Raw genomic sequence first — 18,657 nt, 5'->3', positions numbered from 1 at the left:
TCAGCAGGCGACGGAAGCGACGCTACACGAGCGTCGTGATTTCGAATGTTTTAAATAATAAAACGCGCACCCCCTTAACGGCGACGATCATTACCCGCGCATTGTTTGTGCAGGCTGCGGGAGACGAGCGGGAGGGGGACGGGAGTTTGTGGGGTAGTGTAACAGGGAATAAACCACCAGCACGAGGCTGCGCTAATATTTTCGCTCATCGCACTCCGGGAACACAGATAAAACCTTTGATGAGATCCCAACAAATGTTTATTACGTTTCCGGAGTCGGGACAAACCGCGGACGCGCGTCGGGATTCCATTAGAATTACGCGGTTTTTGCCCGGGGCTCCGTTCGGTCGAGAGCTTTTGATCGAATGTCGACGGTGTGTGCTGCTCAATCGCTGCCTCTCTCTCCGCGCGCCACTTGCGCATCCCATCGAGCCATTAATTTTTCACCGCGATTGAATTTTGCATCGGGGCGCCCCCTCCGTCCCGTGCCCCTGCCCGCGCTACCGGTGACAGGAGTAAGTGGTTTGCAGCGTGAGTCGCGGCTAGCGTGTGTTCTTACGTGCCTCGAGGCTCACGCCCGAGGTGATGTGTGTTGTCTCTGCGAGGGCGCCGCTCTCTCCGGGTGATTTTTCCCCGGCTTGAGGCTTTTCAATGAGCCGCGGATTATTTAAAAACGAGGCCCGATCCGATCCGCTGCGCCGCTACAAGTGAGCAACGGTTAAAACAACTCGCTAAGTCCCGGATTATGGAGTGTCTATCCGACCGCACACAGCGCGCGCTCTCCGGCCCGGCCTCGAGGCCTCCAACTTGCACTGCAAACCCTGAACCGTCGCGCAGAGCCATCGGGAAAGTGCATAGTTCATTTAAGTATTCACTAAGACTTACCTTATTATAATTCAAAATACACATAATTTGTGAGAAACTAAACTCAACTACTATTATGTCTTATTCGTATGTTTGCTTTAGGTATTGATCCGCAAGAGAACATTTTTTATACGTCGAGGTAATTTCTGATAATTCGCTTTATCATCACTCTAATATTAATGGGATTTTATTTCATGTAGGGGATACAGCGCTGAGGACAGTATCCAATAGCTTTACCGGAGAATTACCCTCGAGGGATACATAAAGGTCAGCTTCGGCGTAGCGCGCGCATTTTCCTTCGACAGCGGTCTTAAATTTTCCACTTTTTGGCATGACTGGATTACGGTAGCGAAGCACCGCATCTTCCGCACTAGTAAAACAGCTTATGAACATCCAAGCGTTGATAAGCTTACTGTCATTAAACTTGAATTTTCTAAACAATGTATGTCTATTTTATTTTGAACTTTTCACAGAATATCATAGTCTTTTCCATTTAAAATACTTGAAAATCTCACAGAAAAATGTAAACGATTTTTTTAAAAGAAATACTATTATGCAGAGAAATCTTGATAACCAGCGAATGTTCATACGACGTTTTCCCTTACCAAAGCGCACGGTGGTGAGCCTGTATCCATGGCACCGGAGCTTATCTGCTGATAAATCGATGCCGCGCGTTTTGGCGTGCCACGCAAATGATCGCGCTCGAAAATTCATCCAGGATACGCCGAGATCTTAGAAACCAGTAGCTCGGCCATGAAAGAAGAGTTTAATTTATGAGATGAAGGTGGACCCGGAGGGTAGGAGGGAAGACGGGGAGACTTTATACTAACGACTGCGCCTCATTCACCGGCAGCTGCACCTCAAGTGACTCGATTAGGAACGTCTTGACGCGATTAACAACACCGATGTCAACTCTCGTCAAAAATCTAGAGTTTCCTTCCAAATATTAGCGCAACAGTGTATGAATTCTACACAATTATATAAACTTGATTTAAATACTCAAGAGGGAAAATCGTTCAAATGAGACCTGAATTTTGTATCTAAGTATCTTAAAAGAGGCGCCTCTTACGGAATCTGTAGTATCAAGATTAATGTCAACGAGGTACTTATATTTTTCTCCTCATGATAGATATCTAAATGCTTTATTACTGGTAGATCATTTAAATGTCATTAAATTTTTGTATCTTTACATTTTATGTTTACGTGTCACTAATATTGTAATGCGTGGATAACAATTCGACACTCTGCAAATTTCTATTAAAAGAGCAAAAAGCTATTCGGACCATACATCAAGATAAACCTGAAGTAGTTTTAATAACTCTAAGTAATATTACTCCATGACTTTTAATGTCATATATACATTTCCTTAGTTTGATCTTATAGCAACATGGTCTCTTTCTATTTAACTCGGTTGTAATGCATTTTTTTTCTTTATCGGAATTGGCTGAATATTCTCACATTCAAAATATTTTAGATTTTCAACCTATGTTGATTGTCAATACATATATCTTGTTTACAAATTGATACGCAGAGTTTCCGTCTAAATATTTGTTTTCCTTGTGACAATTTGTAGAGAAGCATGCTGTGTGTTTTTTTTAATTCATATCTCGCTTAGAAGCACACTAGGTGTATGCTCCACTACATTCGTAATCAAAATCCTACTATTAATTTTTCTATGATATTTAATAAAGCAGGTCGAGCTTTGAACGGGAATCATACCGACTGTTGAGCAAAATTTTGTCGGAGAGGACTTAATTGTTCTGGATGAAAAGAAGAGTCGATAAATCAAGGCGTTTGACTGACTGTTTACAGTGAGAAAATGAAAGAAGCACCTCTCCTCGTAAGAGCTCCACGTTATCAGTCCGCCTTCAATTACGCGAGTAGGCAATATCGCTTCCGGCGAGCACGTTTAGTAGTATAGTATTACGATCTCTCTCATCGAGCTCACTTCAGTCTCTTCAATTGAAGTTTGCCCGTGTACAGAGTGTCTCACGGTGAATCGACCATACTGCAGGAGTATGCTCTATGAGTCAAATTAAGGTTTCTTTGTGCTGTAATGTTTTCTTTCCCAAAGTACCCCCAGTCAAGGGAGATACAAAGCCTCTCTTCCTATATTTTTGGATATTTTATAGTTTTTTTCTGAATTTTGGCGATGGTTATAGACTCAAATTATTGAAAATCATTATGTTTTATAATTAGCAATGTCAAATTTTATCTATTGTCTCGAAAAAATCGACATTTCATGTTAAGGGCCATTATTAGGAGCTTCGGATCTTCGAGTATGGACACCTTGGTTCTCCCTTTAAACCCCCTGAAAAGCCCTTTTACTTCAAAATCCTCATGGTTTTAGAAAACTCATTAATTTAGCGTTAGGAACTATGGGAAAGAGCAATTCCACACGAGTTTTCGTCAACAACCATCGCCGACCCACCGTTTATTCCTCCAAAAATTTTGGGGAGGTTCTCGCTGCAACTAGGGGCAAGGGCCATCCGTAGGATCTCCTTAAATTGCAATGTTATTGAACCATCCGAATACGATTCTTCACCACACTCCAAGGCCCTATCCTACAACGCCGCCCCCTTTGGTGTCAGTCAGAGACCCGGGAGCGTCGGCAAAGGCCCCCGCAAAACACGCCGCCGTGCGACCCCCGTTATCGGCCGCCCCTCCCCCGTTAACCCCGTTAATTAACGCGGTCGTCAAATGGCGCTAAATAGATTCGAGGTGTCAACATTTCGCGCTACTCGCCCCCCCCCCCGTCCCTGCGTCCCCCCTGCCCCTCGCGGCGGCGTTCTGAATGCGCCGCTTCCGCCGTCGGTGATTTCCAGCCTCCTTCCCGCGCCTTTGTCCGCTACAACCTGAGCTCGGCTTGTCTCACTTCGAGTCGCCTTGATGTTTACGCATCAAAATTGTAAGATTACCACACCCCGCCCCCGTCCCACTCAACATCCTTTGTTATTCATTCGCTTCGCACTAACTCCTCAGCGCCCACGTTTCACCCAAGCGCCATCCCCGAAGCAGGTTCGGCTGGATGCTTATCGAGAAATTGATTGCATTTGACAATGCGTAACTACTACTCCATCTCATCATCGAACAGAGCAGTAACGATCAAACTTCCTGAATCGAGTTTTCTTCGAAGTTCAACGAAACCAACTTAGTAATTTAGCTAATATAGCAAAATTTGTTTTAGTTGTAACTAACGAGAGTCATCAGGAAACAGAGGGAGAAGTGTGTGCAAATGCGAGAGACGCCTCTTCAGAAGAGCTCTACGTTATCAGTACGCCTTCAATTACGCGTGTAGGCAATATCGCTTCCGCCGAACACGTTTAGTGGTATCATGATTTCCTGCATCATTCTCACCTCAGTCTCTGCTAACAATGTCAAAGTAGAATATGATTTAATTCATTTGACTTCTCTGATCACATCCGCCACGAACCAAAATTTGATTTCGGTGGATATAATCCTTGCAAGAGTACCGACAAAGAATGACTTCATATTATGTTCGGTTGTTTCACCGAATTTACTTCGCTATCGAAAGGTACTAATACAATTTCACAGGAATGCCGGAAGTGAAGTGTATGCATTTTTTTCTGCTAAATCTAAAAGTACTTTCCACTTTTCCCCCTCCGAAAAATCAAATTATACCTGAAAGAATAATCTCGTCCAGGAATCTCCTGAAAAAGGCCTAACATAGAACATAGAGGTAAAACATCCTCGGTAAAATTGATTAAAATATCTAAAGTATACACAAAATATTCCATTATTGTTGATTTGATCACAATGTTAATGTTTTGAACATAATAATCCCGTCGAAGTGATGATCTAAATCGATAAATCGCCGCGTCTAAGGTTCAAGAAAGTGGAGTACATTTTTCATACTGTACCAGATAACAGCTCTTATCCATCCATACAACATACTAAAATATCATAGTTGTACCTGGATTCCCACGATGTGAAAATTGACCGAGATGTCGATTTTAGCGGCCTTTTTATACTTGAAGGCAGCTCTTTTGAATGTTTTTCGACCTTAGTCACCCTCTATGGGTGTGTACTATATGTATTTTTCTACGTACTTTTCATATCTGGCCATAAAAATGGCTTCCTGTGAGTTTTAAAAGGCCTAACGGTCCATTGTTGCCAATTTTCACCAATTTTTAGGGGTTTTTTCAAGTTTACGTGTGTGAAACTTAATTTAATCTAGAAACCGTGTACAATTTCGGAAAGAACGTAAAAAAATACATAGAAATGTGATTTGTACCTTTTCCCTACGTTGCCAAATTTTCGAGAAAAATCGTCCTGAAGCGTCAAAAATGCCAAAAATTGGATTAATCATCACGTCGGAGGTTCCAGGAAGTGAATTTCGAGTTTTTTTTCACTACAAATAACGTATCGAAAATGGAAAATTGCAATGCATCTCAAGGAACATGTAATGGCGCAGATGAACGTGACAAAACGGGCCCTCAAGGTGCTTTTACTTTATCCTTCACTCCAGTTCACCTCTTTATTCCTGTAACCTCGAGATAATCCTTGGTTCTCAAGATGCTTGCTACAGGCCAAATATACCGAAGAACAGAAAATGCGTGGAGAAAGTGTCCCACGATCCACATGAATGTCATAATTCACTTCCTGGAACCTCCGACGTGATGATTAATCCAATTTTTGGCATTTTTGACGCTTCAGGACGATTTTTCTCGAAAATTTGGCAACGTAGGGAAAAGGTACAAATCACATTTCTATGTATTTTTTTACGTTCTTTCCGAAATTGTACACGGTTTCTAGATTAAATTAAGTTTCACACACGTAAACTTGAAAAAACCCCTAAAAATTGGTGAAAATTGGCAACAATGGACCGTTAGGCCTTTTAAAACTCACAGGAAGCCATTTTTATGGCCAGATATGAAAAGTACGTAGAAAAATACATATAGTACACACCCATAGAGGGTGACTAAGGTCGAAAAACATTCAAAAGAGCTGCCTTCAAGTATAAAAAGGCCGCTAAAATCGACATCTCGGTCAATTTTCACATCGTGGGAATCCAGGTACAACTATGATATTTTAGTATGTTGTATGGATGGATAAGAGCTGTTATCTGGTACAGTATGAAAAATGTACTCCACTTTCTTGAACCTTAGACGCGGCGATTTATCGATTTTTTGCCGTTTTCGACACTTTGGGACCAATTTTCTCGGAAATTTGGCAACATAGGAAAAAATTTTACTGAACATTTTTTATTCATTTTTTTACGTACTTTTCAAAAATGTACACAGTTTTTGGATTAAGTTGAGTTTTGAATGTGTTAAATGGAAAAAACCCCTAAAAATGGGCCAAAAATGGCAACAATGGGCCATAAGGCCCCTTAAAATTTATCGGAGGCCTTTAAAAAGGCCAGAAACGAAAAGTACGCAAAAAAATACATAAGAATCATGTGCTGGAAGAGTGATAACAGTCGAAAAAGTTTGTCTATTTTTGTCTAAATCAGGCAAATCTGACTATAAAAATCCGCTAGGAAATAACTGAGCCACTTATTAGACTCTTCAAAATTTTGACGTATGAGCGAGTCTGTGGGCGACTGAATTTAAGCCCCGAGTGGGGACAGTAGAGCCAACGCCGAATGTGAAGCATCGATGCATACCGCGTTTTAATTGGAAGGAGGCACTGAATCAACTCGGCACAGCGTGATTCTCGCAGAGTGGCTTAAAATGACTCAGGAGCGGAGCACCATTCGCTTGAAAGCGATGAGCGTTGCAGCACTGCACCGTTGCAACGCGACCGGCCTTTGGAACCGGTGACTCCAGCGACTCCTTCCGAGGCGTTTCCAACTTGCAAGCAAACGCCAACCGTGCTGTCGTCCTAGGGAAAACTGCAGTAAGTGCATTTCAACGTGAGCCGAGTTTTGCATTTGGTGTCGTGCGATTTCTGGCTCACGATGAAATGTGCTCGTTGCCATCTCCTGTTGCAAGTCGGCATGCCTCACGACTCTCGATCCAGTCAAGTGATGATAACTCTTATTTCCAGTGCGAGAAGCTCATTCATTCCCAGGAGGGCAAGACCGAGTGTGTGGAATCTCTGCGTTTTCCCTATATGTAGCAAAATTGCAGTAAGTATTTCGTTTTATATATTCTGTAAAAAAAAAAAAAAAAAAAAAAAAAAAAAAAAAAAAAAAAACCCGGATGAAGATGAAAAATTTACAATAATTACCAGGTATATTACGTGTAGTAATGAATCGGTTTGTCGAATTTTCAATAAGCAGTAAACATTCTTTCTATTCTAATAAAATCGTTTTGGTCCAATGGTCGAATTCCACAGGAGGAATCAAAATTCAGGGTAGGGAGAGTGTCATTAAGGATATTGTTTGGCGGGGAATTTTTCTTTGAAACATCGTTTGTCATTCAATTAATTAACATTATTTGCTTATTAACCGCCAACCGGCGATTTCGACGATTTGGGGAGAGGGGGGAGGAATGGACCGCGTAGCGGCTAGGGGGCGAACCCCCTAGTTACCATTATACAGAGTACCAAAGTGCTGAACCATGAGTCTCCGTCTGCGGCCTTGCAGACTTTTACGATAACAATATTCTCACAGTCCCTGTTACAATGCCGTCTCGGTTAGCGTTCTTACCAGGACCGATATAATTGTTATAATTGGACGTATTTCTATCAAACGGAACTATGTACATTATGATGTAAGCCCTGTTATACACATATGCTTATGGGTATCAGGGCTCATGTCTTAATGCACATAGTTCCGTTGGGTAGAAATAAGTCCAATTTTAACTACAGGAAGAGTAGGCAGGGCCTGGAATTCACCATGAGTATTTTGGAAATACTCGTGATATTCCGGAAGGAGAGACGAGAAATAGTGAGCGATGCGGCAACATTATGAGTCACTTTGCTACTCATTTAATCCGAAATCTGCCGCCGCTCAAAAGAACCTCGGCGAATCTCCCGACTTTGCTCGCCCTAATGCGTTTGATTAAATGCGTTGGTACAGACCTCCCGTTTGTTTCACTTTTCACTGCGGGTGCGCATTTACCCGAGATGAGATAAAGAACCTCGCTGAATTTGCGATGCGTTGAAGGACCGGCCGGGTTTATGCTTCGCCATGTAATAAGCTTTAATTTCTAACCACGACGTATGCAGGAAAAGAATCGAGGGTCAGTCAAGGCAAATAACTCTAACACTATCTTAGACTGCAGACGTAATCGGGCATCGTTTTAAGCGCTCAGCCGATAGGCAGCGCTTTTTGATTTCGACTTGCCTCTAGAATACTAGTATACTAGTGCTAATTCGTTTAAATGGCGCACCAGCTCATCGATGTGTGGGCTTTTTTTTTTGGGGGGGGGGGGGGTCCAGTTTGAAAATAAATAAAGCTGTGAAAACCGTATTTTATGCTTTTAACGTAATGCGCAGGTAGTTTCGGTCGTTTGTCTATAAGAAAATTTCTTAGCGGTAGAGTAATTCTTATCGAAATTGATCGTTGAACTCAAATGAAGCCTAAAAAAAAACGCGCCTGATGAGCTCAACGTTGAGCTCATTTTCGGGAAACAAAAATACGCGTTTACGGTTTCCTTGGTAACCTTTGTTTGCTATCAGCTGATGTTTTATTTCCATTACCCAGCCAAGTCGACGAAGTTTATACGTCCTTTCTTCATTAAATACATTTACTAACACCTGAGCGCTTTTCTAATACGACAGTATTAGAACTTTCCCGCTTGTTTTAACTTTCATCTCGAATCTGAGCGCCGCCTCATTGGCAGCCTGGATACGAAGTGTTGCGAGTTCACGCTACGCGCTATCTCGCCTTCAATTTTGCAGACGCAACACGGACATCCATCGAGCACGAATAGTTGTATCTCTCGTTATCAACGCGCGTCCCGTACGCTAAGTCCGTACGCGTTTGTTGGCTCTGTCTTTCTTATTATTGGACGCATTTCTGCCAAACGGAACTATGTGCATCATGACGTGAGCCCTGTTATACATGTATTCTTATGTGACGCAGGGCTCATGTCTTAATGCACATAGTTCCGTTTGATAGAAATACGTCCATACATACGGTCTCGTTTGACGCTTTTGGGAGTTCTACTTTTCAATGTGTTTGTTGAACGCTCCTATTTGGTTCGCTATCAATGACGAAATGTTTGAATTTTTTAAGGAATAAGTTCCTTTTCTTGTGGAAGGTCACGATGGAAAATGAGAGTGAAACACTGAAAAACGTATCAGGGGTTATCTCCTAAAATCGTGGTACTCCCCCAATTTGTTGGATGATACGGGCATTTCTAAATAATCGTCGTAGTGCCGGAACATTTGGGTTAGTAACTTACTTTATTGGGGGAAGAACCACAATCAATTGAAATTGCGCCCAAATCATCCAACAACCCCTGACTCTTTTTTCCGTGAATGGTTCAAACTATTCCAGAAACTCCCTTACACTGAAAAAAAATTCTCGGCGTTTTTACCAAGGTCCGTTGGTACCTTTACTATCTCACTTCTTTTACTAATTATTGGTAATTTTACCAAGACAGACTGGTAAGCTTACCTAAAAACCGGTATTTTTACTGTTTTTTCAGGTAAGAATGCCACTTTTATTGGTAATCGATTCCCGGTAACTTTGCCATTTTATCTCGGTATTTCTACCGCAGTGGATAAAAAGTATTGGCGTATTTACCAAGGTCCAGTAAAATTACCAATTCCATAAATGGTAATTTTACCAAGAAAAAACAGGGATCAAATAGAGCCCTGCATTCTTGGTAATTTTACCCTTTTCTTAGTAAATACACCGAATTTTTTTTTCCAGTGTAGTATTTGATTTGAATCGACTATGCTCCAATTTGTGATTATTTTCCGGGGATTCGGCACCTCCGCTACAGACCACGGTCATTTATATTCATATTCTAAACAGGAGCGCACGGACTCGAACCATGCCAGGCCCAGATGGATACGGATGGACGGATATAGGCGAGCTCCCGCGGTGGGACGCCGAGGGAGTTTAAGGGGGCCGTTAAGGGGGGCGTTCAGGGAGCTCTGGAGGAAAACTGAGGGGGGGGGGGGCGCTGATGTGACGCGTCAGAAGAGAAGAGGTTGGTCTCTGCTATCTGTTTTTCAATTATTCACCAGCGCGATCGGGGCCCGACTACAATTATTGTTCCTATGCACACAGAATAATTAGTTTATTCCGGCGTTTACGCCCGCGTCAACTAAATCGCCAGGCCCTCCGCGGTCATTCAATTATGAGACTACCAGAGTTGGGCTACATTCTGCAATTAGGAACTAATATTTTAGGCTCATTTTAAAAACAGCTTATGTGCTATTAATGTTACTGAGAAGACAAATGCTTCTTCTTCTTTCCTCTTCTCCATGTCCATCTTCATCCTCTTCTATCCCTCCACATTCCATACTTGCATTTCTTCTTCTTCCCTCCCCTCGTTTTTTTATTTTACATCTCCCTGGTAAAAATTGGCAGTAGAATGTGTGTTCCAAAATACTATAGACCTAAAGCCGGCTGTAAGATTTCCAATAGCTTCTGTAGCCGGCTGTACAATTTCTTTTAGCCTTTTACAGCCGATGGCGATTAAGCATCAGCCAGACGATAAAGTTTATGCTAAACGTTACTAATTACGGATACTAGGACTTAGTTAGTTTTTAGACTACCGCTCTCTTTTTGGGCCGTAGTATCTTGATTTATTTTGCGAGGAAAGCTCCGTACTTTTGAAAGATGCCTGTCATTCTTAATATGTTGGAGCGCCTTCAATTTCTTATGATACTGTGCAATACATCTGGTGTGGAAAAGTTCCTTCAGACGCCGTGGCGCGCTGCGGCGCGGCGGGCGGGCAGAGAGCGCGAAACGCGCATTGGCGCCTACAAACCTAACAGGGATACCTCACGCATTGCGCAATGCGTGAAGTATCCCTGTTAGGTTTGTAGGCGCCAATGCGTCGCCGCTCCGCTTTGTGTTAGGCTCTAATATTTAATCTCGCGGAGTCAGCGTTTTTCAACTCATGATTTTGAAATGTTTGCACACTCTGTATTGATTATTCTCATTTTAATTGATAAAAAAAAAATATGTTTTAAAGGAAAATATAATGTGCGTTTTGTAAATATTAAGGTAGTTCCGTATCAAACTTAATGATTTCCAAAGCACACGAATTTCTACACAATTTCTTATAGCCTTTTATAGCCAATGGCGATAAAGTGTAAAGCCCGGCGATAGGAGCTATGGCCCGGCTATATGATTTGCTCCGCTTTCTACAGCCAGCTATATGATTTTCAATAGCCTCCTTTAGTCGGTTTTAAGATCTCCTATGGTATTTTGAAACGCTGCTCCTATCGTCAATTTTTACCAGGGCTTTCTTTTTCATCGGGTGGGAGGGCGGGATTTCCCGGACTCCTCAAAAATTAAACACCAGAGGAAAAAAACTATTTTTCTAGATTATATTTAGAAACCTTATATTCTTGACTGTATTCTTAAAACCCAAATAAACCAGCATCATCACTATCAAAATCAATACGATCAATGATATAACCACCAGTGCCTAAAAATAACACACCAAAGAAAAAAATCGTGACAATATTGAAATTCTTAAAAATTGTTTATATTCGAAAAGAAATGTATCTTGTTTAAAATAACCGAAATACTATAACTAAACTAGCGTTTTCCGTTTTGCCTCAATTGATGATAGTGTCACAGCGTGTGTCAGTGCTCGAGTATGCGTGTGTAAAATTCGTGCCTGATCAGCATCGAAAGCATTGTTTCAGATTGGCTCACGCGCCAAGTGATTCTCTCTTATTACCTACTATTTTTACCTGCGAATTATTTTGATGGTCACCTACCCGTGTGTGTATGTAGACAGCTTGAAATTTCATCCGAGAGAACCCTTTGAGCCGCAAAAAAGTTACTACAGTACAGTGACACGTTGAACGTTATCAGCAAATTGAAGAGATTTTCCATCCGCTTTATTTCATGAGGCCACTAGACAGGGGCCCAAAAACGTATTAATTTAGTAGTTGAGCGCTTTATTGTTATTCGGGAAGCCCATTCAGCTCTAAATAGACGTTTGTCACGACTAATAAAAGCGAGGATTACGAGTTTTTACGGTGCCATAAAACGCGGTCAAATGGTTTTATAAAAATGTCCTGGCTGGCAGCTTCGTGCAAACGTGCATCTAGCCATTAACCTCTAAACCGCCTGAAATCATATTCTAAACGCGTCTGCGTACTTTAGGGGATGGGAGACAGTTAACGGCTCAATCGCAATTGGATTGTTGTATCAACGCACTAGTGCAAGCGTAGTTTATCTACAACAGAGGGCAATGGACACCATTATTTTTTTCCCCTCGAATAATGTCGGACAATCGCGTTTTAATTTATGAGCCGTTTCCCATTAAATCCAAAAAAAGATTATCAAGAATTTCATTGAGCTACTGAAACAATATGTGATACACGAAGAAATTTTCTGTTGGATCAATGAGAATTCCAATTTATATCTCCCGGACGTGAATTCTCGTTGAGCCAACAAGAAATACTCTTGTTCTAAACAGTACGTCTGTCATTCCTAAGAGAAGTTTAGCCACTTTACAGAAATTTCTTATTGACGAGAATTCTTGTTCGGGTATTATTAATTGGGAAATATTTCTCAATGTAGACGGGCTCTGGCGCTTTCACTTGAAAGATGCCATTAATTTTTGAAGCAGCCTCAGCACTAGTAACTCAATAACTAAGAAATGTTGATTTCCTCTATTTTTTACGACTTCTAGTGTTCATATGTGAAGAGAAAAATTAGATCTTAAGCAAAGTAAACGACTAACAATGATAAACCATGCTTACCAAGGAAAATAAAGCAATATATATATAAAAGACCAGGGGTCGTAGAAATGCGGATAAAGGCATTGGAATTACGTAAAAGGATCAAAGGCTTACGGCGCATTTAATTAATTAGTCTGAGGAATTGCCTAGCGCCAAATCTACAATATTGAAATTCTGAGTGAGTGGATTTCGGTTCTTCAAGTCCATTCTCGGGTAGATACGAGTTCACGAAGCGTGATGGGAAAGTTTACGCTATTCTGGAGACTGAGTTAAGAGGGCAATAACAATTCCTTTACAATATAAACGCTCGTATAAGAAAAACAACAACATTGAAATCAATTTTGAATAAAATCGATCAACAAATTTGTTGAATGGAAAAAGGAAGAGAATTTAATAACTAACGGGTGTTAGTATACGTATATGGTCTAAACGGTTTTAACTTGACTGAAAAAAAGAAGAAAAATACTCACGTAGAGAGATTATTCACTAAACCTTTTCAGTTTTAAAAAGTGCAGCTGACAAAGTGCAACGATTTGTTTCGTATCTATCATGAGTTATTGTTTTGAAAATTCATTTGGTTGTGAATTTTATGATATGCTTGTCCAAAATAAAGTATATGCTCCTAAAAAAAGAAATGTTAAAAAATAGCTGTAATGACTTTTAAATTATGCGATGCAGAGATGCAATGCACACATGCAAAATCCTGCTTATAATCTTATGGGTATGTAACCCAAAGTATACATAAAAACCATTTCAGGTGACTAGCCAACAATTCAGCTAACCATCCTAAATTGCCGAAGGAGAGGCCACAGGTCTCTGTCCGTAGCCTTTATCCTCTGTTTCAAAGCTCTTCATGTTTAACTTATAAAAAAAGAGGGATTTTGATAAGCGACTGTTAAAACGCCATAAATTGATCAATTTTGGGACTCCTCTCAATAACCCAAGAGCTTATACTCATTAACGGTCTGAATTTTTCGCACTGAAATCTGCCAAAACAATGATTATTTACGATGGTCGTATATTATACGCGTGCTGATCAATTCAAGCTAATACTGTATAATTAATGGAACGAAAGCCAAAAAAATTCGAAAAATTCTTGTGAACATTATTTAACACCACTGGTTTTGAGGTCATGTTATTTTCATCCTAGGAGTTCTTTTTCGCTGCTTTTTGTGAAAATGTGTCATTTTCTCACATGCTTGCAGTGCGATAAATAAAAATACTTTCAGGCGCCGTGCCATCGCTGAAGGTTCTGAACGAGGAAAATGATTAATTGTCGCTAAAAAACTTACAAAGCATTTTATCCCGCGCTGTCAACACGGGTAATGATTTCTTATCTCTCTTTGAGACAAGACCAGAGCAAGGGCGGTGGGTGGCTGGAGCGGGGAGCTGAAAATTATTTCACTGGGACGGTTTCTAAAGATGCTTGAGATTTGATCGAATTTATTTGCCTCGAGTGAATCCGAAAAACGTTTCCCCTGTCACCGTATTCTCTCATCTTTCCGTGACGGATGGCCTAGGATGTTAAGGCACCTCTTAAAATAAACGTATACTCCTACTTTTACTCGCTTTTTTTGAGAGAGTTTTCCAGGCCGTGGGAAATGTGATGTAATTAAATTGCAGCAAATACCCGGAGATTGCAGACAATAGCACAAACACAGCTTTGAGCGTCTACAATAGTCTCTAATTGGAATTTTTTAGATCGTCGTGAACCTTGTAAAATGAGATATTTCATACATTGCAATGCAATTAATATATCCTGCAACTCATTATTTGTAAGAGCTCGTAAAACTATATAAAAAAGCGTTCATAAATATGTCACGCAATATGAATATACTCGGGAGCTATGCCCCATGGCCGCTACGCGGCCCAACCTCCAGAAGGCGCTTCGCGCTCTCTTACGCCCGCTTCGACAAAAAAAACGACCGAAAAAATGAAAAGATTTTCAAACCCGACTCTCATTTGCCCAATCTCCCTTTGCAATTTGGAGCAATTGGACCGATTAGAATCAATTCAATATAAATCAATTTCAAAATTTGTAAAAACCTTCTCACTTATCACCGTCTGTGACCCTGCCTCCGTAAAATTCTTGGCAATTATACCCTGCATGCTCTGAAGTCAATAGCACTGACACATTCAGAGATGTGTCACCAACAGCAAGTTTGAGAAGTGTTATTTTAGTCCTTCAAGCTATTTTTAATATGGAAATTTGATCTTTAATTCCCACCGACGAAGATGACAATATTGTGTTATTTTGGTGCTGGTCCTCTAAAAAGCTTTCATTCTCGGAAGGAGATCATTGAACCCTCAGGATACTTATCAGCCCTTCATCAGCTTTCGGGAGAATCCACTTTAGCCGCGCAGCAGTGAGAGCGTTTCCCGCACTGAGGCTTTCAATGATTTATTTTAATTTGGGTGTTCACACTGCTGGAGCATGTGTAGCTTTTTTAATCTACTAACTTACCAAATCCATACATATGCGTAGAATAAACGTCAACTTTTCGCTGAAAATTGGTTGATGAGACTTTTAGTCCACGAGTGCATTATTTTGAGGCACATTTTGATCAGAAATGCAGTAAATTAATACGAACCTTCTAAGTTGTCGACTGATCATCTCATGCATCAATACTATAAATAGATACTTATTATGTATCGAAACTTCGCAAAATTCAAGAGACTTAATATCATCGAAGTCACAATATTTCGATGTATTCTATGAAGTGAAGTATAGCAAAACTCCTGATTCACGAACGGAGATTATGCGGTCTGCTAGGCAGCGCAGGGCGCGCTAAAATTCCTTCAATTCATGGTCGAGACAACACGCATTTCCATTGAGTACGTATAGTTGTATCCATGATTTGCAAGCAACTCACGAGTATGGGCGGCTATAATGTCCGTTGCGTAAGTCGATAAAGAGGGTACTTCACATGCTCGTCGTAAGTTTTTCCTCTTCATATGAGTCCTCCTATTTTCCTGCATTCTTTTAGAGAGGAATGGTTAACAGCCGGGCCGGATTAAGGGGGTGGCCACATGGGCCGCGGCCCATGGTGGCAAATTTAGGGGGCGGCAAATTGTGCAATTTTTTTTTTTTTTAATGTAGGTATAAAAATAAAATTGCAAACGGGAAAAGGCGACAAAATATTGCATCTCCTGTGAGTATCGTAATTTCTAATTTTGTCGTTTTGCGGTGATACAAAAGACAGCACCTTTAATTAGTAGACTTATGAGAGAAACCAAACACACAATTTGGCCAGAACGCTCATTTATGAACATTCTTGGCCGTTTTGGTCTGACATTGGAATCTGAATTTTGTCAGTGACATTTTTGTGTCAGAAGGTTGGCTGCCCTCTCATTAGTCTAGTTGAGAGAGAAACCAAACCCGCAATTTGGCCTGGAGCGGCGCGGCGCGGCGCAGAGAGCAATGATGACGAGGACTTGAGATGAAAAGGAGAGGCCCTCGGCGCGGCGGTCGGCATGTAACACATATTAGCGCCTACAAGACTGCATGAATACTTCACGCATAGCGTCAAACACACGGCGGTCAGCAGCGGTCGCCGCGTAACGCATAGCGCCTACAAGACTGCATGAATACTTCACCCATTGCGTCAAACACAGTGCGTCCAGCAGCGGTCGGCGTGAAAGGCATAGCGCCTACAAGATTGTAGGAATACTTCACGTATTGCGCCAAACAAAGTGCGATCAGCGCGGCGCGGCGGTGGAAGTTAAAATTATTGAACCACATTTATGATTGTTCTTTCATAATTTTTTCGTTCATTTCTTATTAATGGAGGGCATTGTCCACACAGAGGCAGGTTTACGGAACTTAACTTTCGCACCAAGTTCCGTGCATTTTTGCTAGTAGTGTTGACAGGGCTTCCCCAAAAAATGTATCCAACACGAGTAAACGCGTCTTATGCATCCCTCTTCCTCCGCGGCACGGTCACTTGATGGGTTTTATGGATGTTTCAAAACGAATGAGATGGGGCCGGCAAAAAAAAGGCGGCCCATGGGCGGCAAGTAGGTAAATCCGGCCAGGTCGATCAATTCTAAGGATAAATATGGGACAAATTTACAATTCATTTAGACACTCTCAACGCACATTAAATATCAAAGTAATGTAAAATTGTTCAGGAAGTTTGAAACCTGAAGATAAATCCGAAACAAATTCTTTTTCAACATTTTTTTTTTTTTTTTATTTTTTTTTTTTTTATTTTTATTTTTATCATATGCAGTTATTTTACTCCTATCGCGGAAATGGAAGAAGATTGTATGGTCTGAGCAGTAAGATTATTTTCTCCTCTTCATATCAGTGTTTCTCACATAATGTATAATGTAGATGAATATAATAATAACTAACAAAGTTCAGACATGGTAAGTATAATTTGCATTTATGGATTACATTCTGTAATAAGGAATAACTATTTCTGGCTCCTTTTAGAAACCACATAAGTGTCGTTAGTTTCCATATGCGGATAGGTTCTTTTGTGAATGAGTAAAAAATAGTAGTTCCAATATGTATAGTTTACTCGTCAAGAGGTGGATCCTTGCTTCCGCTCCTCTGAAAATTGAATCACACCACCATCGAGGTCGCTATTCAAATGCCACTCATGAATGTCACAGACTCAGAAAGTGTCAAAAGTGTCAAAACCCTCAGAACTCTTTTCAATTGTTTGAGGACGCGCCATCAATCAGGCCACGATAATTATTCAAACTAATCTTAAATGTGTCAACAATGCGACGGTCATGGCGACACGGCGCAATGCGAGGGGTGAGAAATTTCGGGTGCAGTATCAATTACCCGGTTTTTGGGTCGCGACTGCGGCAAATCAACAAAAACAGACCCCCCTTCCCCCCCGCCGGTGAAAATATTCGCATCAAATGAAGGACCCTCCGCACAGCTTTCAATCGCCTAAATTGATTCCAATATTAAACCGACACCCCGGATCTCCACGCCCACTACCCTTTCGAGCCATTGTCACCGGCCAGCCAAGGTTGACGCACCACGCACCAGAGCGTTTTCCCCCGAAAGGCTTGAGTGCTTTATTTTGTACTTTTCAGGCAGTCTGGCAACAGCCCTATCGGCTGACTGGGCAAACACCGCGGTCGTGAAAAACGGCGTATGATTGGAAGGGTGTTGAAAGATTATATTGGGCGTTGTGCGTCCAATGAACAAATCACTTAGCAATCGGACGGGCATCAGGAGACATGATCCTTTCACATTATGAGTTCGTTACAAAAACTACCAAAAGCTAGAAAGCCCCAGCCTGGGAATGTAGATCAATTCTGTGCGTTTAAGGTGCCTATTCGAGGTGGCGAAGAATCGCATTTCGATAGTAGTGTATTGTATTTTGAATACACCATGTACACTATAGGAGGACTATAGCAACGTCGCGTCGTTCATACAGAATAAAGGAGAACGAAGGGAGTACGACACAAGGGAGGAATACGTGTATTGTTAAAAGGTAAAAATTATTCTCAAGAAAATTCAGTTGTTATTGGCAAAAATTCGGCACCACTTGAATGTTTATACCGCATTTGTTCTAAGTGCGGCGGCAGTATACTCATGGGTCTAATGCCTTAGTGGTAAGTTTTCCAATGTGGATGTTTTCGTAAAACACCAAGTTATCCAATAAGCGCAAACAACGAAGGAAATATTCAAGCTTAAAGGTGATTTTGCGTGTATCTTCCAACCGAAAGAAGCAATTTACGATACTCACTTCAATGCTAAATCGCGATTAATAAGATTTGAGACGGGGCTTTCCCCTATTTATTTTTACAAAACGAAGAGGCTTGTTAAACGAGCTTCGGAAACTTCGAGGATTTTAATAAATCGATGGCGAAACGGCGAAGTTAAGCGGATACTAGCTCCGGGTGAACTCGGAAAAAAGCTTGTTGTCAGAAGTTCCCAGCCCGACACGTCTCGAAGATGAAGGTGGTTGCCTTCCTCCCCGAGCGTTTATCGAAAAATTAAGTCTCGGAAAAAGCGGGTTTGAGTTTT

At 41.2% G+C, this 18,657-nt stretch overlaps 1 protein-coding gene across 2 annotated transcripts in view; it reads right to left on the bottom strand.

Annotated features, from left to right (window-relative positions):
* The window catches only part of LOC109039826 (dipeptidase 1), a 173,990-nt gene that overhangs the window by 83,394 nt on the left and 71,939 nt on the right, over positions 1 to 18,657 (bottom strand). The gene's annotated exons all lie outside the window — the stretch shown is intronic.

This window comes from Bemisia tabaci, chromosome 1 (genome assembly GCF_918797505.1).
Source record: "Bemisia tabaci chromosome 1, PGI_BMITA_v3".
Taxonomy (NCBI): Eukaryota; Metazoa; Arthropoda; class Insecta; order Hemiptera; family Aleyrodidae; genus Bemisia; species Bemisia tabaci.
The sequence above is the reverse complement of the archived record's forward strand: the minus strand, read 5'-3'. Positions and strand labels throughout refer to the sequence as shown.